Source organism: Apium graveolens, chromosome 6 (assembly GCF_009905375.1).
Source record: "Apium graveolens cultivar Ventura chromosome 6, ASM990537v1, whole genome shotgun sequence".
NCBI classification, from domain to species: Eukaryota; Viridiplantae; Streptophyta; class Magnoliopsida; order Apiales; family Apiaceae; genus Apium; species Apium graveolens.
The window spans coordinates 99,476,341-99,500,581 of record NC_133652.1 but is presented as its reverse complement, the minus strand read 5'-3'; positions in this window follow the sequence as shown (position 1 = coordinate 99,500,581).

The following is a 24,241-nucleotide window of genomic DNA, read 5'->3' as shown; positions in this document are numbered from 1 at the left end:
AATCAATAGTTTTACAACTATTAAAAAAAACATACAACTAAATACATTTCCCACTCTTAGGTCTCTTTCAGTTGCTATGTGTTTCGTTTTAGAGCATTCCTGATAAAACTGCTAGTTAAAATAATATAAAATGTTGATTATGTAAAATTTATTGAATATCTAAGCGATTGTGTTCCCATGGATTAGTTATAATGGTTGGTGTTGTAGGGAGAATTTCGTACAAGAGTGTTTTGGAGGTTGGTGGATGGAATAAAGATCAAGAATGGTGTTTGAGGGTGGAGGAAGGTTGTGTATGGTGGTGGTTGAGTTTGTATGATTACTCCTCAAGTAAGAATAGAGTTTTCTTTATTTTTTATTAAGTGTCAACTCATGTCTCATACAAGTGCCTACATACCCTATGTATAGGGATCAAGCCTCATATAATTCTTGAGGAACAAGTCACCTAGGCTAGGGTTCGTGTAATATCCGGGATATATCGTGTAATTATTTTTGCTATTATATAATTATTATGTGTGTTCAGTATCTATTCTGTGAGCTAATTGTTAAGTGTTATCTGTACTTGAATATTCAAAAATAATATTAATTGAGTATTTTAATTTTTATATGTCCAAAATAAAATATAGATAATTGTCATATCTTCCTAATTATTTTTATGTTGGTTTATGGATTTATAAGAATTATATGAAATTTCTAAAATCTTTTTCCGGGTAATTAAAATCTATTTTATAAAAACGGGAACCAACCGACGTCAACCGTTGTTACGTTTTTGGAACCCGAAACTCTTTCGAGAACTCCTTCCTAACCTAATTGTAATATTCCGAGCATATTCCATGTTTCGAATTTTTCGATCCGGCGTACGGTTTGTCCTGCGCGGGTCCCGGCGCAACATTTTCGATACAATATTTGTTTCGGTAAATCAATAAAACCCGTATTTTCGATAAACGGGAGTTTTTTATTAAACTATCATAATTATCACTTCGTAATACGTGTAACCAGGCGCTGAGACCAAGACCGCAGTACAAATTGTACTGATTTGGATAATTATCCCGAAAACCGATACCGTTTGGATCAGTTTTTACAAATAAACGTACCGTTTTATATCCGGAATGATCCAACGGGATACAAATTTTCCGTAATTATAAATAGCCTTTTACCGTATTTTATTTCGTATCAAAATCATTTACAGATAGTTAATTATATAATTTTCAGAGAAAAGCCCTAATTTCCTAAAACTGTTCTAAGAATCAAACAGCAAAACGAAGGCGTTACCGATCTCTGTTTTCAAAGCTTGAGTAACCAAAACGAAGGATTTGAAGTGTTCTATCAGATTCTGCGCTTTGTTTCACTGCAGAAATCAAGGTTATTTTTCTAAAAATTTATTTATTTTCGAATTTATTTTATTAAAAATATGAATTTTTGTTCGGATGATTGTTTGTATGATTTGATGATTGCATGTTGTAGAGCTTGTTTTTCTGATGATTTTCATATGTCATACGTCTGATTTGGAGTTCAATAACATGTTCAAATTTGAGTTTGATTTTCGAATTTCAAAATTAGAGTTTATAACCCGTATGAATGTTCTTAATTGAAATTTGGGGGTTTCTTATTCTGTGATAGATTGATGTTGTGTTATAGTGGGTTGTGTTCTCTGTGAAATTTGCAATCTAGTCGTATAAGTTTCATGAACCAACGAGGTCTGTAGAGAAGGGAGTTGTGTTTTGAAGTTTTCCGATGTTCGCCGGAAACTGGAAAACTTCACGGTCAAATTCCGGCCAACTCAGGGATTGTTAGGATGAATTGATTGCATGGTTGTGTTCCTGATGTTGTGTAGATGTGATCTGGAGGTGTTGGTGGGGTGAGGACGCCGGGAACGTATTCTCCGGCGAACCCGACTGTTTTCCGGCGAAGAGCTGGAAAATTACAGTTTAGTACCCCAACTTTTGAAAACGATGTAGTTAGGTCCCTCAAGTTTCCAGACTTTGCAAATTTAGGATTCTTGTTTATAAAATGTTTAAAAATCATATTTCCTATTTATTTTTATTATAAAAATTCATTATTAAATTCTGAAAATTCTAAAAATTATTATTTTAATTCTGAAAATTATTTTTAATTCACAAATAAATCTAAATTAATTAGTTAATTAATTTCAGTTAATTTATAATTGATTAATTGGTCAATTAATTCGAAAATTAATTGATTAATTGATTTAATTAATTATTAATTAATTTTAATTAGATTTAATTATTTAAAAATGATTTAAAAATTCGAAAAAATAGTTTCGAGCTTTAAAATATTATTCTAAAATTATTTCCAAGGCTCGATAATTATTCTAAAATTATTTCGGAGCCAGAATGGGCCAACCGAACCCTGTTTATTAACCCGAAATTGATCCAACGACCCGTTTTAATTCCGAAAAAATGTTTTAAAAATCATTTTAAATACAAGAAAGCCTATTTATGACCCGAGACTTCTTTATAAATAATATATCATTGATTACGTGATGTATTATGTGCTATATGTGACTTGTTAATTGACTATCGGTCTATATATTCGGTGTTTACTTGATTATTGCATAACTTTCAATCCGTTAATCGGATTTGGGTAAGACGAAGGGTAGATAGAAGTATGTGTTGAATAGAATTCCATGAGTAAATTATTGATAGATGCTTATGATATGTGAGCAGAAGAGGCAAGACGTAGGAAAGGGAAACATGTAGTTGAGGAGTAAAACGGTTGTGATTGGAAGCGAGTGCAGTGTAGTAAGCTAATATCAGGTAAGTGTTCTGAACTTTCTCGAGATATTGTAGTACTTGATAATCCTGTGATATTACAAGTGCTTTGAAGCACAGAAACCTAAATCCTGATTTCAGTTATTGTCCTTGAGCCATGAATCATATTCCTTCTAATCCATTGATTATTGTATACCCAAACAAGAACCACAAATCTACGATACTACTCTACAAATACATACAAACTAAATACCAAACACTGAAATGAACTATTATATACTCAACCCATGGTATCTTATACTTTGAAAGACCAAATCCTTGAAACCTTGAAACGTTGATTCCTTTGTTATCCAATTCTTTCATTACCCAGAATCCAAACTTTTAAATTGCCTTATTGATCCTTACAAGGATTGAAACCCTTTCATTGTTAAACATTTATTGTTGTTAATAATTTCGGTTATTGTTTATTATTGCATACTCTGTTATTATGTTAGAAATGGATTGTTTTTATAAAATTGTGGACCAGATTCGTGGTCAGACCATATAATGGTCAAGTTAGGCCAATGTGTGACTTGGATCCAGTAGTTAGAGTAATGCTGTGTGCCTTGCTCGGGGTTAGTGCGTGACTGATCAGCAGCCTAACCTTGGTTTTTAAATTAAAAGTATAATATCCAATTCTAAATCATAATCCATTGTTCACTTGATATCATAACCATATTTACCTGATGATCATTATTTTCAGTTTTGTCATTGTGACTTGCTGAGCTAGTTAGCTCATTTGTGCGATGTTGTTTATATTCTTTCCAGTTAAAAAGGAACCAGTTGGTAAAGAGGATCCCCAGTCCAGCGCGAGAGCTAGGGGTTCAGGTTGAGAATACTGAGCTAGTAGGCTTCTTTTGGAATAATTTAAGTTTGTAAAAGTTTGTAATAATGTTTAATACTCAGTTTGAATTTGAAATAGTTGGGATTTGAACGGTTTGTAATATATTAGTGTGTTTGGCTTGTGTGCATACTTTAACCTGTTGCGGTTCGTGGTGGTTGGTAAGTAGGGTCATTGCATATATTATTATTATCTTTATTATTGTTATAAGCAGATTATAATTAAGGTGTGTGTGTGGACCCCAAACTTCTGACCCGGGTTTGGAGGGCGCCACAGGTTTGGTATCAGAGCCATAGGTTATAAGTCACTAACACAAGCCTAGGTTGACGGGAATGGGTAGAGGGATAGGATTAGAAGTAAGGTATAGGATGATAGAACGTCGAGAGATTGAGTGTTATGGTATAACCGGTATTAGTATAGTTTGCGTCATGGTACGAGATTCTTATATTACGATATGATTTCAGATAGCAGAGATGGTCGACTCTTTTATTCCCGTATCAGCTGATCACTCAGAGCCTTCAGTTGGAGCACCAGCATCGGATCCACGTCCTGTGATTCCACCAGCATTGGCTATTCTACCTCCACCGGTATTGCAGCCCGTACCATTGCAGGCTATTCCACCTCCAGGCATGAGGCCACCTTTCAGAGGACCCCCACCAGCTGATTCAGATTCCACTGGGCATTCAGTAGCGAGTGCCCCATTCCAGTCTACATTGCCCCCAGTTCCTTATTACCGGTATGAGGCTCTTCTATTGGAGCGTGATTCCTTGTTGGCTCAGATTAGAGAGTTACGGCATATCATTAGGACTACAGATGTTGATCGTGGTGTGAGGGAGCTTCGAGAGGAGATTCATGTGACACGGAGGGTTCTTGAGGCTAGGCTACATGGAGCTACACTACCTGGCAGAGGCCCTGATGCACTGCTGGGCTGGGCTATTGAGGTGATGGAGGACTTTGAGAGGCTGGCAGGACCAGAGTTTCCTTGGAGCTGAGTTAGAGATTTTGAAATGGAGATGCTGAGTAGTGTTGTTATGGTTATGTAGTATGGACAGTAGTGTGTAGTGTGTATCAGAAGACTTTTGAGTTGTATTTATGGACTAGCGATGCTGACTAGTGAGTAGGTTGTTGCACCCTTTTTGCTTTTACTTTCGAAGCGTCTTTACGCTTGTACTACCTAAAACTTTTGATCTATATATCAGTACCTTTTCCTTTCCAACACTGTCATTTACTTTATTGCACCTGTTTTATTTTACCTTATTTATTGCACCAGTATACCATGTGATACCATGTACCCTGTTTTCTATAACTGTTTATATTTTGTAAAGAAGCATGCAATTTACTTAGTTACAACTGTTTTCAAAAAGAGATATTTCTATTTTACAAAACTTTTCTTTTATACAAAGAGTTGATTCAAAAGCTAAATAAATTGATTGATTCTTTACAGAAAATGCCTCCCAGAAGAAATACCCGCACCAATAGCCAGAATGAAGAAACCAACAACAACAATAATAACAACCAAAATGATATAAACCAGAATGTGAACCCAGGACCCATGGACCCAGCAATAGCCCAGATTCTTCAAATCTTGGCCCAACAAACAGTTGACCTGGCACAACAACAGCAGAGACAGACTAATCCCCAGGTAACTTTCAAAACTTTTCAGGCAGTAAACCCACCAGAATTCAAGGGTTCCTTAGAGCCAATTGAAGCAAATGTGTGGTTAAAGGAAATAGAGAAGGCTTTTGCCTTGGTAAAAGTGAAAGAGGAGCAGAAGGTTGAATTTGCAAGTTACTATCTGAAGAATGAGGCCACCTGTTGGTGGGAAATGGTGAAAACATTGGAAAGCACAGATGTTATTACTTGGGAAAGGTTTAAGGAATTGTTTTTAGAAAAGTATTTTCCTGAGTTTGTTCAGGATCAAATGGAGCTGAAGTTTTTAGAATTAAAGCAAGGGAACATGTCGGTAACAGATTATGAGGGGAAGTTTGAGGAATTGTCAAGGTATGTGCCGTCATATGTTGATACTGATAGAAAGAAAGCTAAGAGATTCCAGCAAGGCTTGAAGCCATGGATCAGAGAGAAGGTAGCTATTTTTGAATTGGATACCTATGCCGGGGTTGTACAGAAAGCTATGATCGCAGAGACAGAGAGTGAGATGTTCCAGAAAGAAAAGGAAAACAAGAAAAGGAAAGTTGAGGGAAGTGAGGGTCAGTCACAAACAGGGAAGTTTCCAAATTTTAAGAAGGGCAAGTTTCAGTCAGGGAGAAATTTTAATTTCAGGAGACAAAATACAGGAGACGGAGGCCAGGGCAATCGTTCAGCTAATGTGAATCAGCCGAATCAGTTGAGATTAACTTTTCCAGATTGTCAAGTATGTGGAAAGAAGCATGGAGGAGTTTGTAACAAGTTGAATGTGGTATGTTTTAAATGCAACCAGAAAGGGCACTACTCGAGGGAGTGCCGAAATCAGCCAGTAAGAGAGCCAGCAAATAAGGATCAACCTATCCGGAATCCAGCAGTGAAATTTTCAGTCATTGGATTTACATGCTTTAAATGTGGGAAGCCTGGACATATGGCCAGGGATTGCAAGACACCAACCCCAGTCAGTAATGCATTAAGGATTATGGAATCTACCCCAACAGTGAATGAGACTCCGAGGGCTAGAATTTTTGACATGTCGGTGAAGGATGCGATCCAGGATACGGATGTCGTGGCAGGTACGCTTAATGTGAATTCTTTATGTGCCAAACTGTTAATAGATTCGGGAGTAACTTGATCGTTTGTTTCACAAGATTTTGTTAGTAAGTTAAATTGTCCAGTTGGGTATTTAAATGAAATAATGACTGTGGAATTAGCAAATCAAGAACGTGTAACTGTTAACCAAGTTTGTGGGAATTATGAGATTGAGATTTCTGGTAGTAAGTTTTGTGTAGAATTGATACCGTTTAAGTTAGGAGAATTTGACGTTATATTAGGAATGGATTGGTTATCTAAGCATGATGCTCAGATAGATTGTCGAAATAAGAAAGTAATGGTGAAAACGCCAGACGAAAGAATAGTAACGTTCAAGGGACAGAAGCAGGTAAAGAAGTTCTTAACGATGATTCAAGCCAAGAAGTTACTACGACAAGGATGTGAGCATTTCGTAGCATATGTGATCGACAGAAGTCAAGAGCCAGCAAAACTTGAAGATATTCCAGTTGTAAATGAATTTCCAGACATATTTCCCGATGAGTTACCAGGACTTCCTCCAGATAGAGAAATTAAATTTGCAATCGACTTAGCACCTGGAACCGAACCAGTATCCAAGGCCCCGTATAGAATGGCGCCCGTTGAGATGAAAGAGTTAGCAAAGCAATTGCAAGAGCTGTTAGAGAAAGGAGTAATTAGACCCAGCGTATCCCCGTGGGGTGCACCGGTATTATTTGTCAAGAAGAAGGATGGAAGCATGAGACTGTGCATCGACTATAGGGAGCTCAACAAGTTGACGATCAAGAATAAGTATCCGTTACCCAGAATTGATGATTTGTTTGACCAATTGAAGGGAGCCAAGTATTTTTCCAAAATCGATTTAAGATCGGGATATCATCAACTGAAGATCAAACCAGAAGATATACCAAAGACAGCTTTCAGAACAAGGTATGGGCATTACGAGTTTTTAGTGATGTCTTTTGGATTGACCACCGCCCCAGCAGCGTTTATGGACCTGATGAACAGAATTTTCAAGGAATATTTGGACAAGTTCGTTATAGTATTTATAGACGATATTTTGATCTATTCAAAGACGGAGGAGGATCATGCAGAACATTTAAGGACAACTTTGGAGATTTTAAGGAAAAAGAAGTTATATGCTAAATTGTCGAAGTGTGAGTTTTGGCTACAGGATGTTCAGTTCTTAGGACACATAGTTAGTAACGAAGGGATCAAAGTGGACCCGGCAAAGATCGAGGCAATTACGAATTGGGAAAGACCGAGAACACCCACTGAGGTAAGAAGTTTCTTGGGATTGGCAGGATATTATCGACGATTCGTTCAGAATTTCTCAAGAATTGCAACACCATTGACAAAGCCTACACGAAAGAATGAAAAGTTTATATGGAATGACAAGTGCGAAGAAAGTTTTCAGGAATTGAAGCAGAGATTAATCACAACACCTGTTTTGTCACTTCCAGACGATCAAGGGAATTTCATAATTAGTGATGCTTCCTACAAAGGATTAGGATGTGTTCTTATGCAGCACGACAAGGTGATTGCATATGCGTCAAAGCAATTGAAACCACGCGAACAGAAGTACCTTACTCATGATTTGGAGTTAGCAGCTATAGTTTTCGCTTTGAAGATTTGGAGACATTATTTGTATGGAGAAAAGTGTGAGATTTTCACGGATCACAAAAGTTTGAAATATATATTTACCCGGAAGGAACTTAATATGAGACAAAGGAGATGGTTAGAATTGATCAAAGATTATGATTGCTCGATTAATTATCATCCCGGTAAGGCGAACGTTGTAGCAGATGCATTAAGTCGGAAGGAAAAATTAAATGTATTATCCGTACCTGAAGAGATATATAAAGAATTTCAAAAATTGGAATTGGAGATTAGAATTTGCAAGCCTGAGGAAGCAAAAGTGTACGGTATGATTTTCCAACCGGAGTTATTGGAGAAAATAAAGAAATGCCAGAAAGAGGTAATGGATCAAGATATAAATAGTTTGGTAGGTGAGGAATTATGCACGCAACAAGATGATCAATGTATTCTTAGGTTTTCTTCAAGAATTTGGATTCCACCAGTAACGGAGCTGAAAAATGAAATTTTACAAGAGGCACATAGTTCAAGATATTCCATCCATCCAGGGAGTACCAAAATGTACAGAGATTTAAAGAAGAATTATTGGTGGCCAAATATGAAGAGGGAAATTACGGAATGGGTTAGAAAATGCTATACCTGTCAGAAAGTTAAAGCGGAGCATCAGAGACCAAGCGGATTGCTACAGCCATTGGAGATTCCAGAGTGGAAGTGGGAACATATTGCCATGGATTTCATAGTTGGATTACCAAGGACAAGGGCTAATCATGATGCCATTTGGGTTATAGTAGATAGACTTACCAAGTCAGCTCATTTTCTGCCTATAAATGAAAGATTTTCGCTCGACAAGTTAGTTCATATGTACTTGAAAGAGATCATAGTTCGTCATGGAGTTCCAGTGTCTATTGTATCTGATCGAGATCCAAGATTTAATTCAAGATTTTGGAAGAGTTTTCAAGAATGTTTGGGAACAAGATTGAATATGAGTACGGCCTATCACCCCCAAACGGATGGCCAAAGTGAAAAAATGATCCAGACAATCGAGGACATGCTACGTGTTTGTGCTATTGATTTCAAAGGAAGTTGGGACGAGCATTTACCCCTAGTAGAGTTTGCTTATAACAACAGTTATCACGCCAGTATTGGGATGCCACCTTATGAAGCCCTTTATGGATGCAAATGTAGATCTCCAGTATATTGGGACGAAGTAGGATAATGCAAAATACTCGGACCTGAATTGGTGCAACAGACAAAGGAAGTTGTTGAAATTATCCAGAAAAGATTAATAGCCGCACAAGATCGTCAAAGGAAATATGCAGACCAGTCAAGAAAAGACATGGAATTTGAAGAAGGAAGCTTGGTATTATTGAAAGTATCACCGTGGAAAGGACTAACGAGGTTTGGGAAGAAAGGGAAGCTAAACCCAAGATATGTCGGACCTTTTGAAATCCTAAAGCGTATTGGCAAAGTAGCTTACGAGTTGGCGTTACCTCCGCACATGGAGCACATTCACAATGTTTTTCACATATCAATGCTTAAGAAATATAATCCAGACTCCAGGCATATAATAGAATATGAGCCAATAGAACTTCAAGCAGATTTATCATATGTAGAGAGTCCGATAGAGATTCTAGAGGAAAGAGAGAAAGTATTGAGAAATAAAGTGGTAATGTTAGTAAGAGTATTGTGGAGAAACCCAAAGGTTGAAGAGTCAACCTGGGAGTTAGAAAGTGATATGAGAGAAAAGTACCCTCATTTGTTTTCTTAGAGATTCTGAGGACAAAATCTTTTTAAGGGGGGAAGGATGTAATATCCGGGATATATCGTGTAATTATTTTTGCTATTATATAATTATTATGTGTGTTCAGTATCTATTCTGTGAGCTAATTGTTAAGTGTTATCTGTACTTGAATATTCAAAAATAATATTAATTGAGTATTTTAATTTTTATATGTCCAAAATAAAATATAGATAATTGTCATATCTTCCTAATTATTTTTATGTTGGTTTATGGATTTATAAGAATCATATTAAATTTCTAAAATCTTTTTCCGGGTAATTAAAATCTATTTTATAAAAACGGGAACCAACCGACGTCAACCGTTGTTACGTTTTTGGAACCCGAAACTCTTTCGAGAACTCCTTCCTAACCTAATTGTAATATTCCGAGCATATTCCATGTTTCGAATTTTTCGATCCGGCGTACGGTTTGTCCTGCGCGGGTCCCGGCGCAATATTTTCGATACAATATTTGTTTCGGTAAATCAATAAAACCCGTATTTTCGATAAACGGAAGCTTTTTATTAAACTATCACAATTATCACTTCGTAATACGTGTAACCAGGCGCTGAGACCAAGACCGTAGTACAAATTGTACTGATTTGGATAATTATCCCGAAAATCGATACCGTTTGGATCAGTTTTTACAAATAAACGTACCGTTTTATATCCGGAATGATCCAACGGGATACAAATTTTCCGTAATTATAAATAGCCTTTTACCGTATTTTATTTCGTATCAAAATCATTTGCAGATAGTTAATTATATAATTTTCAGAGAAAAGCCCTAATTTATTTTCGAATTTATTTTATTAAAAATATGAATTTTTGTTTGGATGATTGTTTGTATGATTTGATGATTGCATGTTGTAGAGCTTGTTTTCCTGATGATTTTCATATGTCATACGTCTGATTTGGAGTTCAATAACATGTTCAAATTTGAGTTTGATTTTCGAATTTCAAAATTAGGGTTTATAACCCGTATGAATGTTCTTAATTGAAATTTGGGGGTTTCTTATTCTATGATAGATTGATGTTGTGTTATAGTGGGTTGTGTTCTCTGTGAAATTTGCAATCTAGTCGTATAAGTTTCATGAACCAACGAGGTCTGTAGAGAAGGGAGTTGTGTTTTGAAGTTTTCCGATGTTCGCCGGAAACTGGAAAACTTCACGGCCAAATTCCGGCCAACTCAGGGATTGTTAGGATGAATTGATTGCATGGTTGTGTTCCTGATGTTGTGTAGATGTGATCTAGAGGTGTTGGTGGGGTGAGGACGCCGGGAACGTGTTCTCCGGCGAACCCGACTGTTTTCCGGCGAAGAGCTGGAAAATTACAGTTTAGTACCCCAACTTTTGAAAACGATGCAGTTTGGTCCCTGATGTTTCCAGACTTTGCAAATTTAGGATTCCTGTTTATAAAATGTTTAAAAATCATATTTCCTATTTATTTTTATTATAAAAATTCATTATTAAATTCTAAAAATTATTATTTTAATTCTGAAAATTATTTTTAATTCACAAATAAATCTAAATTAATTAGTTAATTAATTTCAGTTAATTTATAATTGATTAATTGGTCAATTAATTAGAAAATTAATTGATTAATTGATTTAATTAATAATTAATTGATTTTAATTAATTATTTAATTAGATTTAATTATTTAAAAATGATTTAAAAATTCTAAAAAATAGTTTCGAGCTTTAAAATATTATTCTAAAATTATTTCCAAGGCTCGATAATTATTCTAAAATTATTTTGGTGCCAGAATGGGCCAACCGAACGCTGTTTATTAACCCGAAATTGATCCAACGACCCGTTTTAATTCCAAAAAAATATTTTAAAAATCATTTTAAATACCAGAAAGCCTATTTATGACCCGAGACTTCTTTATAAATAATATATCATTGATTACGTGATGTACTATGTGCTATATGTGACTTGTTAATTGACTATCGGTCTATATATTCGGTGTTTATTTGATTATTGCATAACTTTCAATCCGTTAATCGGATTTGGGTAAAATGAAGGGTAGATAGAAGTATGTGTTGAATAGAATTCCATGAGTAAATTATTGATAGATGCTTATGATATGTGAGCAGAGGAGGCAAGACGTAAGAAAGGGAAACAGGTAGTTGAGGAGTAAAACGGTTGTGATTGGAAGCGAGTACAGTGTAGTAAGCTAATACCAGGCAAGTGTTCTGAACTTTCTCGAGATATTGTAGTACTTGATAATCCTGTGATATTGCAAGTGCTTTGAAGCACAGAAACCTAAATCCTAATTTCAGTTATTGTCCTTGATCCATGAATCATATTCTTTCTAATCCATTGATTATTGTATACCCAAACAAGAACCACAAATCTAAGATACTACTCTACAAATACATACAAACTAAATACCAAACACTGAAATGAACTATTATATACTCAACCCATGGTATCTTATACTTTGAAAGACCAAATCCTTGAAACCTTGAAACGTTGATTCCTTTGTTATCCAATTCTTTCATTACCCAGCATCCAAGCTTTTAAATTGCCTTATTGATCCTTACAAGGATTGAAACCCTTTCATTGTTAAACATTTATTATTGTTAATGATTTCGGTTATTATTTATTATTGCATACTCTGTTATTATGTTAGAATTGGATTGTTTTTATAAAATGGTGGACCAGATTCGTGGTCAGACCATATAATGGTCAAGTTAGGCCAATGTGTGGCTTGGATCCAGTAGTTAGAGTAATGTTGTGTGCCTTGCTCGGGGTTAGTGCGTGACTGATCAGCAGCCTAACCTTGGTTTTTAAATTAAAAGTATAATATCCAATTCTAAATCATAATCCATTGTTCACTTGATATCATAACCATATTTACCTGATGATCATTATTCTCAGTTTTGTCATTGTGACTTGCTGAGCTAGTTAGCTCATTTGTGCGATGTTGTTTATATTCTTTCCAGTTAAAAAGGAACCAGTTGGTAAAGAGGATCCCCAGTCCAGCGCGAGAGCTAGGGGTTCAAGTTGAGAAAGCTGAGCTAGTAGGCTTCTTTTGGAATAATTTAAGTTTGTAAAAGTTTGTAATAATGTTTAATACTCAGTTTGAATTTGAAATAGTTGGGATTTGAACGGTTTGTAATATATTAGTGTGTTTGGCTTGTGTGCATACTTTAATCTGTTGCGGTCCGTGGTGGTTGGTAAGTAGGGTCATTGCATATATTATTATTATCTTTATTATTGTTATAAGCAGGTTATAATTAAGGTGTATGTGTGGACCCCAAACTTCTGACCCGGGTTTGGAGGGCGCCACAGTTCGGGTTTTTCGACCCGTGCAGCCCAAGCCGATGTCCAAGCCAAGTCTTCATCCAATTAGTCACATAAATATCGATCGGCCCCATACGCTTCCTACAATCTCACGGAATCTCCGCATTCCTTCTCGTGATTGTAGGAATGTCCCGTGTCGGCCCTGAAATTTATGAACAACTCAGTTATCTATGTGGCATTTTCCATATTTCATAAAAATTCACCTAATGCGAGCCGGCCTGTTCACCTCGGCTCGCACCGGCTCCTCTCAAACCAATAGATGAACCCTTCTCCATCACTATCAACTAAATACGAGCCCATGAGCCCAGATCGCATGTGGATGGACTCCTCTAACCCATATTGTGATGCCCTCCAAACCCGGGTCAGAAGTTTGGGATCCACAACACACACACACACACCATATTTAAACCTGTTTATGAATATAATAATATATGCAATGACCCTACTTACCATAATCAAGGATCGCAACAGTTTAAAGTATGTCCACAAGCCACAATCTTATTTATTACAAACGTACCAAATCCCAAATTTATTTATCTTACATCTGAAGTCAAACTTTATTACAAACTTTGTAAGCACACACCAAGTCACACAACTTTCGCTAGATTATTCCATTTCAACTTGAAAACCTAGTTGGCACACTCGACTGGGGATCCTCGCCATTACCAGTTTCCTTCTTAACTGGAAAAGAACATAAAAAGATTCGCAAGAGTGAGCTAACTAGCTCAGCAAGTCATAATGACAGCACTGAGAGTAAATAATGATCAATTGAAATGATATAGAGAATTAGGTTTCCTGATAAATAATGATTAGAATTGGATATTCACTTTTATTTTAAAAACCAAGGTTAGGCTACTGATCAGTCACGCACTAACCCCGAGCAAGGCTCCCAGCGTTGCTCTATATACTGGATCCAAGGCACACATTGGCCTATTATGACCACGAATCTGGTCCATATTTAAAAACAATCCAATTCTATAATAATAATATGATAAATAATGTAATTCAATAAACTGAATCATAAACAACATTTATATTGAAGCATAAGGTAATTCAAAACACCAGGAAGGTATAACAAGGTAAATAAGAAGATTGACTTTCAATTTAGGGAAAGAATCAGAGTGCAGAAGACCAAGGGTGCAAAGGTTACAAGGAATGTTCTTCGGTTATACAAGGCATAAAGGTTCGTCTGATAAGCAATCTCATATCAAGGATCAGTATGTGGTAGATATGTATTTATGGAGTAGTATCGAATATGTGTGGTTCGTATCCAAGGATTCAATAATCCATGGTTTACAAGAAATCAGGCTCGCGGCTCAAGATCAATTAGAATCAGGGTTTAGGGTTAAGTACTTCAAAGTACTTGCAATATTGATTAAGAACTACTGGGAATAACTGCAACATAATGAAAAGAGTTCAAAAGTATTCGCAATTATACTACAAGAAAGTTCAGGGACACTTGCCTTATCAATTCACTTTCACTTTACTAACACTTGTCAATTGGTTCCCACTCACTGACCACTTGCTTTCCTTTTCTGCATCTCGCTTCCTCTGTTATACATCACATATACTTATCAACACTACTTCTCATCTCATTCTATTCGATACAAACTTCTATCTACCCTTCGTTTCACCCAAGTCCGACGTATGGATTAAAAGTTACAGCAAAAACAGTCAAACAATGCACAAACAATTATTTTATACAGCAATCAGGTCACATATAACACATAGCACGTAAGTGTAAGGTCCCGTAAGAGGGCTATTTTAAGCTAGAAGGGGGGTTGAATAGCTTAATTACCAATTTTAACAAATGTTGTGGCGTTTTAAAAATATTTTATCCCTTTTTAAAGTTTTACCGAGTGGTTATGCAGTTTATATGTGCGGAAGATAAAGTGCAAGGAAAGAAAATACCACACGGTGATTTTATCCTGGTTCGCGATGGTGCAACCTCTAATAGATTCGCTCACCCCTACTCCAGTCCCCGAGCTCCTCTCCCGGACTCGGGATTTTCCCTTATAATAAACTTGCTCCTTTAGTAGGCGGAGAAGCCTTCACACCCTTTACAAGTATTTGTCTTGGTACGTAACACAAGGGTCACCACCTCAAAATAAATGTAATACCTACACAACTTATCTTAGACAATAACTCCCCGCTATTTCTTCAAAGTTGTTGTAGAGCCTTTGTGTGGACTTGGCTTCCTTAGCTTTTGTCGGTCTTGGATCTTACTGATCTGGTCTTCGGTCTTTCCTCTTCTTCACGGTGCGAAGACTACTAACTCCCCGTTAGTACGTCTAGGACTTGGGTCTTAGAACGAGAATCACCTCACGTCACTTCACCTCACTACAAAACTAATAAGACAATCCACGAAACAAAACAAGTAGGAAAAGATTTGTTTTGAACTAGTATGTTACTGTACTAGCCCACAAATAGTATAATATTCAAATAAGAATATTAAACAAAATAAGAATACTTGACTTAAGATAATTAATAGTAGTCCAAGTAATTTTATGATTACTCCTTTATAGATTAAATAGATAGGTGGAGTAATATAAGAAGTCTTTTTATATTAAGCACTTATGGCTTATGACTTTTTTAGTATTCTTCATCTTTCGATTATATATTTATAGATCGAAAAATACTTTAATTACAACCTCGGATTTGTAATTTTACGTTTAAATATATCAACTTAAGGTTTTAAGGTATACTTGTACGTTGACGATTATAAGGTCAAAGTACAATCTCTTAACTTCAAGCACGTTTATAAGATTTATGAGTCTTAGACAAGATCCAATTAAATAAGTGCAAGTAATTGGCTTAAGATTGTGCTTTCGAAGTTTGGACAAATAATTACGAGTATTTTATAGATATCGTAGTATAACCCCACGGAACACTGAAAGATGTTAGAAGGGGCTTATACGATATGACTCGTAATTGTTTATATACACGGTATGTGTTATCCAAGATCCAATTAAATAGCGTAAATTAATTGGCTAACTCGTGGATTTGATTCGTCCTTAATTTTAACGGATGATTACGAAGTAGTTTATATGGAACAAGCTATAATCCCCCGGAACACAAAAGATGTTAGAAGGGATTACACTTTTAGTTCGTAATATTTTATATGTACATTATTAGTTAGACAAGATCCAATTAAAGAGCGTTAAGTAATTTTCTAACTCGTACGATCCGTTTTAAGATTTGACAAATTATAAAGTGTTTATATGAGACAAGTAATAATCCCCCGGAGAGCACTGAAGATGCTAGAAAGGATTACACTTAAATTTCATAATTATTTTATGAGCACGAATGAATGTTAGCCAAGATCCAATTAAAGTGCAAGAAATAATTGGCTAACTCGTACTTGTGTCAAATATAATCTCCCCTTGGAGAGAAAGTACTTTTCGTTTTAGAACTTCTCATTGGAATGATTTATGTGAAGATCAAGTACTTATTCCAATTCCGAGTTCGAATCTAAGTTCTCCACGAGAACTTCCTTTATAAGAGAGCTTATATTAGAGTTTAAGATGAAGTAGAGAAGTTAAGTACAAAGCTTAAATACAAAGAACTCAAATAAGAAGCTAAAATTAATCACTTTTGAAAAATGGTCGGAAAAGTTCGCCGGAAAAATTCGCCGGAGGTTCAGCCGGATTTTGGCACTTTGGTCGAACTTGGGCAGCCCTTCGGGAGGCCGGGAAGTGGTAGTGGATGAGCTCACTTGGTGGGATAAAGCTTGGTTGGGTGAAGCTAAGCTTGGGTTTCAAAAACCTTGTATATATGTAAGTATATAGAAGAGAGAGAAGGTTTTTGAGAAGAAGTGTGTGTATAGAATTTGAAAGAGATGAAGAGAAACACTTCTTGAATAAAATCCCAGCAACTTTGTGGCTCTTTAGCTTGAAAAATGAGTTGGGGTGGGGGTTTATTTATAGGAGGAGTTGGGTGGATTGAATGGTTGAGATTTGAGAAGGAATGAATGGTGGATGGAGTGTATCACATGGATTGATGACATGGCAAGTAGGTTGTGTTTCTTTGCAAGTGGGAAGGAAACACAAGCTAGTATTAATTCAAATTTCAGCTGATATATATATATATATATATTAAATATATATTTTCCTTTTCTTTTAATTATTGTTTAATCACTTTAATTAAGGATTAAACACCATTAATTATGACCACCTTAAAAAATCCTAAATAAATACCATAAAAAATATTATAAATACTTAAATAATATAAAATTATGTCCAGAAAGTTTTGGTCAATTTTAGTCAATGGTAACTAGGTCAAACGTGGTCAACCGTGGGATCAACTGCCTCGATTTTTGTGCCCGGACAAAAATTCTCTGAATGCTACGAAATTTTTACCATATTTATAAAATACCATTTAAATGATCCATACCAAATTTCAAGTCATTTTAGCATGTGGAAGTATTTTATCTAAAAATGAAACTGTTATGTCAGCCTTTCTTCCGAATAAAATATCGTTGGTCTTGAAATAAAGGAGATGGGTCTTTTGACCAAAGTTTTGACTTGTATAAATACTTAAAATATATTTTCTAATATATAAAATATATTTGAGTGGTGAGAAATATTTTTGAGTATTTTTGAATAATTTTCTCCGAGAAATATTGATTTTACGAAACGGGAGAAAATTACTTTACGAACACACAGAATGGGTGTAAAAATGGATATTAATACTTCAACCAAGAATATTAATAAATTTTGAGTAAAAACTCTTTTGAAGGATGTAAAAAAATATTTAGGAGCGAAGAGTAAAATATTTTTTATATAGCACGAGATCTCTAAAGAGTATTTCTGCAATATTCCTTATTCGAGCTTGTTGCCATATTCCTGTTCCAACACAGATCTAAGAAATATCATATCTTGATGTTTCTTATTTGATCATATTTCCTTAGAGATATGTTCCATAAGGATATAGTTTTGATATTTTGCAAGAATGAAATATCTCTTTTATCTGTTTAAAAGATATGGTTTTGCTAGTTTGACTTTTTGACTTTGATTTGGATCAATTATATTCATGTCCTAATGGAGAGGATCTACGTGTTCTTAATTTTATGTTTAATCGTACAAATACCAAAATAAATAATATATCGAAGATATCCTTTCAGTAAGATATTTAATCCAAATAATTTTTCAAAGAAGATTCGGGGTCAAAATAATTTTCCAGATATTTAATACGAATTTTTGAACAATTTTCGGAATTAAAACGGGACTCCAAATCATTTTATAATTAAATAATAGGGTTCAAACACCCAAATTTGACTTTAAAATGATTTTATAATAATTATTGAGCCTTAAAAATAATTTAAAATAATATTTTAAAGCTCGAAACTATTTTTTGGAATATTTAAATGAAAAATAAATAATTAAATCCAATTAAATAATCAATTAAAATTAATTAATAACTAATTAAATTAATTAATCAATTAATATTTAAATTAATTGATTAATTAAATAATTAATTATCAACTAAAATTAATTATTTAAATAATTAATATTTATTTTGAAATTAAAAATAATTTTCAGAATTAAAATTATTATTTTTTGAAATTTTTAAATAATTAAAAACAATTTTCTAAGAATAAATATAAATAGATTACCATTTTTATAATTTTTATAAATAGGAATCCACTTTTTATAAGTTTTCAAAACAATAGTACCAGTTTTGTAAACTTTGGAAACGTGGGGGTGCAAACGGTAATTCTACCGTCTTCCCCCGCCGTTCTGCCGCCACCGCCCTCCAGTCGCCATTAATGGTGACTGGAGCTTTTCCGGCCAACTTAATAACATTTCAGAAACACTCAAGGTTAACTGGAAATGATCGTGACGTTCCCATGAGCCTTTCTGCAGTAACAGATCACTCAAACAGTCGCTAAATCGGCCGGAAAATTCATCAGAATTTTCCGCCGCCGCCTGGTGCAATTTTCCGATCTGATTGAAATACGACTCCTTAAATCAAATACAAATTATGACTCGATTCCTGGGAATATCCTGAATGCAGTGGTGGTAACATATTTTACCCAGAATCAATAAAATTAAAACCCCTAATTTTGAATTAAGAACATTCAAGAACATAAACCCTAGTTCTTCAATTCGAGAATGAAACTCAATTTTCTATATGTTATTGAACTCTATTTTTGACATATATTATACCAAATTGACCAGAAAGAAAAGATCTACATGATTATGCCATCAAATCATATCAAAAACATCAAGAACAAAAATTCATAATTTAATCCATAATTAATTCGAATTAAAACAATTAAATGAGAAAAATACCTTGATTCTTGCACAAAAATAGATGGTGGATTTATAAAGAGGTTTTCGAGAGCTTCATTTTGATATATTGCACGCCCGAATCGGAGTTCGATAACACCTTCGTTTATATGATTGATTTTCAAGAATGCGGTATTTTAATAGGGTTTTCTCTGGTTTTCAGGGTTTTGTACTTTCTGATTATGATTTGATGTGTAAAATGAAATAAGAAAAGGGCTATTTATATTTACGGAATATTAGTACGTTCTGGATCATTTTGGATCGATAAATATTGTTAGATATATTTGATAATGTCATGGCTAATATGTTTTTATGTTTAGGTTTCAGATCTTACTTGAACAGGATAAATCAGTACTTAACTGTTGATCAGTACTTATACTGGAAGTCAGGACTTAAGGATATTAGTACTTATGTTATCAGGAGATAATCATCAGAAGATAGATATCAGAACTTAAGTGTTGAAGGACGATCAGATAAGGACAGTAGCTGATTAAAGGAAAGAAGATCAAGATAAACATAAGAAGTGATATGCATGAAAAAGGAATTCCATGAAGAATGGAATACTTGGAAGAAAATATATCTGATTGATATATTTTAGGAAGCAGAATTATATTCCATATCAATTAGCGATTATCTTGTAACTGTGTAGTATATAAACACAGACATAGAGTTTACACTATAAGTGTTATCATTATTCGAGAAGATTATTCATTGTAACCCTAGCAGCTCTCGTGATATTGTTCATCACTGAGAGGTAACAGTTCCATACTGTAACAGAGTTTATTGTTTCAATAAAGTTTGTTTTCTGGTACTTAAGTTCTTAAAGTTCGATTTGAGTGTACTATACACTGTATTCACCCCCTCTACAGTGTGTGTGTAACCTAACAAGTGGTATCAGAGCCTATCTGTTAACACACATACAGTTAAAGATCCAAACACAATCATGTCGGATGTCACACCCCCAAATCCGGGGTCGGGGATCCGGGTTGTCACGAGTTCCATTTCCCTTAATAACACCCAATCTTAATAATTAATCAACTACTCTGTACTGTGACCCCACAATAAACACACACACCACAAGTTATAGTCTCAGAGATGATCATCCAAAAATAATCACAAGTCGTTTTATTCCACAATTACATGCCAATACACCTTAAACAGGTTTCTGAATAAATTTACATTTCTCTGCCATTATTACAACTCATAATATACATAAGTCTGGTACATCATTAGTTGAAAACTTAGCCTATTGGTAATTTCTACCTCAGCTACAACGGCCTCAATGCTTCCAGAAAGCTGCGGAACATTTCCTATCCGCTTACGAATTGGGAGCTTGGTCCTGTTCATCTTATCTATCTGATGTTGTGTGATGAAAGAAGAAAGCAAGGGTGAGCAGCAAGCCCACCAAAATAATATGTATAATGATTAACAATATATGAGCCTTCTCATAGTACTCATGAAAGTCTTGGTCAAAAGAAATGAACCAAGTTGATATCTTAATGCGATGAAGTCGCAAAATATTCAGTATCTATATATATATATATACATATATACTTTTCAAAATATGAGAAGTCCTCTTCCATGCATAATACACACAGAGTTCCAGTGTATAACTGTATAAAAATATCGTTGCAAGGTGATCTCATATATCTAACCTTGTCTCAACGTTTTTCTGAAAATCTTTGTCATGCATAAGATAATCATTTACTAGATATAAGTTTAAAAGATGAAGTTACAAGATACTCCACTATACTTATATCTTTTCCAAATACTACTTGAACTACCACCGTTCAAGTTATAATTAGTTTCAAAGTTCATCACCCAGATGAGACTACAAGATAAGACTTGAATAGATTCAATCTTTGAAATATCATTATAAATAATGAAGTTACGAGATACTTCATTAAGTCCTGATATATATATCCATATATATATATATATATATATATATATATATATCTCATACATTTCCTGAAAATATCTGTCATGTAAAGTATGAACAGAGTTGTAATATCCAATGAATTTGGAAAGAAAAGAATTTTGGCATAAACCTGATATCTTGCTGATCAGGCAAAGATACCCATTAAGTAACCTTTTCTACTAGTCGATGGATGAATCCCCCACCGGTCATCACCCTGGCCACATAAGGACCTTGTGCTGGACCGCCACCCGGCCTCTTACGCGTTGATGGACTGCCACCCAGCCATTTACACTTTGATAGACCGTACCCCGGCCTGTCGCTTATGTCGACTCAATTAGATGGGCTTACTTCCCGAACGTTGGGTAAGTAATCAATTCATTTGTTTTCTCAAAACAGCAACCATGTTGCGAATGTAAAATGCACCACAGAGCTGGATCCCCCAGGTTTTGAGCGAGTATTTAAATCCCCTTTGAAAGAAAGATCTTAAATATAAAAAAATGAGTTTTGGGGTCCACTCTAACTTTAAAAATTATTTTGAAGACTCGAAAATATTTTTAAGAATGTTTGGAGTACTGCTGATTTATTAAAATAAATCAGTCCCAATATTTTTAGAAAATGTCTGAATATTATTATTTAAATAATATTCCCATAAAGAATAATTTTTATACAAATAATTGAAGTAGAAGTTGTAAGACTTATACTTGAAATGAGTATTAAATAACCAAAGATATACTTATACGAAAGTACTATCTTTATTTGAATAATCGAAAATAAGTTTGATTATCGAAACATTATTCTTTAATAAAATAAAGAATATTATTAAATAATAAGCGGAGTCATAATACCTCGAATGAATATTATAAATAATATTCATTAAATACAATAAAGGAGTCAATACATCCTCAAATGACTATCCAATTAATAATCATTAAATAATATAAACTGAGTCATAAGCCCTCGAATGAATATTCGAAATAATATTCAATAATAATATAAAGGAGTCATAAGTCCTCGGATGAATATTCGAAATAATATTCAATAATAATATAAAGGAGTCATAAGTCCTCGGATGAATATTCGAAATAATATTCAATAATAAAATAAAGTTAAAGTTATCGAATAAACCTTATTCGATTAATAGTTTTGAAAACTATAACCATATATATATAAAAATATATATATTATACTCGGGAACATCGACTCCCGGTTTAGAAATATGTTCACCTTTTGATCCCCTATACTAAGGGTAAACTCAATACCGCTTATCTCTAGCATATGTATTATGCAACTGTAAGCATTTTAACCAACAGATATATAATCCAAGAATATGAGACAGGCATGCATATATACCATATCACATGCTACAATATATCGCAAGAATTTGCTAATAACAAATATGCATTTATCGCAAGATCATGCATATACACATATACATCACAACAACAGTATAACGGGTAGAAAACTTGTCTGAGCGACTGGGGGTGACGAATGGCTCGGGACGAGTCTGGTAACCTATAAACAACAAGTAAGTTGGAATTAAACCAAAGTCACTTGTAAATCTATACATTAACCAACTTAGACTCTAACGCTCGCTTTGCGCTTACTGATTCTCTTAAGTCACTCGAGTACCCTCGGCTCCACCATTTTTAATAATTTAACCATTACGAGTTTTAAGGCGATTCCTTCGCGGGTGTCTTACCAACTGCCTATTACACCTTACATAAATGTTTCATACTTCAATTAGTCCTTTAAGGTCTTTAACCTATGTTTCAAAGTAAGGCGAGGGGTAAAGTTTTGTTCGCGAAATACCGTTACTTGAAACGGTGGTTTCTCCTAAACCGTGCATCGGAATCGAACGAACTACATATCAAAACGAAGCTCGTAACATGAACTATCTAAACATGGCAATGGTCATAATCTAGCAGGGAGTTTCGGGTCCAAATGTTATGAACAAAAGCAGTCTAAAGTAAATCGGACATTACGACGGCTATGTTTACGCGATTTCCCAAATTTAAACCATTCCAAAACCATCACAATTCAACCCCAATTCACAACCCAATCAAACCTCCATCCAAAATACATTACAACAGCCCCAAACCAACTCATTATAATCCATTTACTTACTCCTAAAACTTGAATTTAAACTATACTTAAGTTCTTTTAACCAAAACAACAAGATTCACCATTCCATTTTACTACCACTCCAAACCACACTCTAAACCACAAGCATTAAGCTACTATATCATCATAACAATAAAAATCATCTTATTATACAAAGGAATCTAGGGTTTGGAGATGATATACCTTCCTTGAAGTGGTGGGAGTAGCTAGGAAGCCTTAGGAAGCCTTGAGGAGTCTTAGGAAAGCTTGGATCTTAAAGGAAAAACAAGAAAATCAAGTTAAAATTCTTGAAGTCACTATTCATTGTCTTCTTCATTGATTTCTTGAAGAAGATTGAGAAAGAATTGAAGGCTTAAACTCATAATATAGCCATAACTATGCATAAGGATGACTAGGGAATTATCTTACCAATTTAGGAAGCCTTGATCTTGAGTTTTGAAAATTCTAGCTTCTAGAAAATGAAAAAGCCGAGAGCATGAAGGAAATAAAATGCCTTGTGTTCTTGTTTTGATGAAAAATGAATTGTTTGGCTTGGTTGGTTGAATATTTGATTTTTTTTGGTTAATTACCAATTTAACCTTGATTTTGTGTGGTTAATATTCCACCACATTTCCTTCCTTCCCATGTCATGCTTATGTCATGCTATGATGTCATCTTTCCCTCCTTGTCCTCTTCTCATTGGTTGGGTGACATCATCCTCTCTAATCCCTTTGATTAACTTCCTAATTGTTTGCCTAATGACCGCTGATCTGTTATACGGTTCGCTTAACTTTCGTTTTCGTTTATCGTTTGAGGGATCATACCCGGGATCTTATTACTTGGGTTTCCTTAACCTTTCTCAATACATTATATTCCTTTTATGATCCTCTCTTATAATCCTTTAATTTAAATCCTTCTTATCTTG